A 1,144-nucleotide genomic window follows, 5' to 3' on the forward strand; every position below is an offset into this window, starting at 1 on the left:
AGCTTAGCTGTCGTTTTTGGGAAGAAAACGTACACACCCAGAAAGTTTTTAAAGCGAGGGGGCGAGGGGCGGGTGTACTTGTTTACTGCCTACTCGGTTTGTTCTGTTAACATTGAGAGACACAATTTGATTATTTAGCATGAGGAAAAAAAAAATCCAACTCGGCTTTGGTCTTGCTTCTATAAATATATAGTGTATACTTGGTGTAGACTTTACATATATAAAAATTTGTAGTATTTTCTTGTTTTGATGTCTGATCTGTATCTATAATGTACCCTAGTAGTGGAACATACTTCTGACTGTACAATTGTACATTTGTAAACCTCTGTAATGTAAATGTGGAGAAGTTTGAATCGACATAAACCCGTTTTTTGGTAAGAAAAAAGAATTAGCAAAACCTGTGCATTTCAGTGTATATTCACACCTTTTATGGTCGTAGCATATAGTGTTGTATATTGTAAATTGTAATTTCAACCAGAAGTAAATTTTTTCTTTTGAAGGAAATGTTCTCTTTATACAGCCTAGTTAATGTTTAAAAAAAAAAAATAAATGCTTGGTTTTATTTGTCACCTAGTTGAACAGTAGCGATCCTTTCTAAATGTTATACAAAAAATGATTCAGTTCAAAATAGTGTTTTTTTGAATCTTAAAAAGTAATGTTTTGCTTATTTTGTGACAGTAAGAAACAAAAAGTGCAAAAGTACAGAATCCCCTAGTTTTCCTTACAATCAGAGTCCCTTTTCACCTTGTAAAGTGTGAATCACCTTCCCTTTTTGTACAGAAGATGAACTGTATTTTGCATTTTGTCTACTTGTAAGTGAATGTAACATACTGTCAATTTTCCTTGTTTGAATATAGAATTGTAACACTACACGGTGTACATTTACAGAGCCTTGTGTATATTTCCAATGAACTTTTTTGCAAGCACACTTGTAACCATATGTGTATAATTAACAAACCTGTGTATGCTTATGCCTGGGCGACTATTTTTTGTAACTCTTGTGTAGATTGTCTCTAAACAACGTGTGATCTTTATTTTGAAAAATACAGAACTTTGGAATCTGGCTTCGCGTTTACTTTGAACACCTTCACCAGGGTGCCACCCCCACAACTTTTTTTGCCTCTTTTTTTTTTTTTATTTAAGA

Source organism: Aptenodytes forsteri, unplaced genomic scaffold (assembly GCF_000699145.1).
Source record: "Aptenodytes forsteri isolate BGI_AS27 unplaced genomic scaffold, ASM69914v1 Scaffold361, whole genome shotgun sequence".
NCBI classification, from domain to species: domain Eukaryota; kingdom Metazoa; phylum Chordata; class Aves; order Sphenisciformes; family Spheniscidae; genus Aptenodytes; species Aptenodytes forsteri.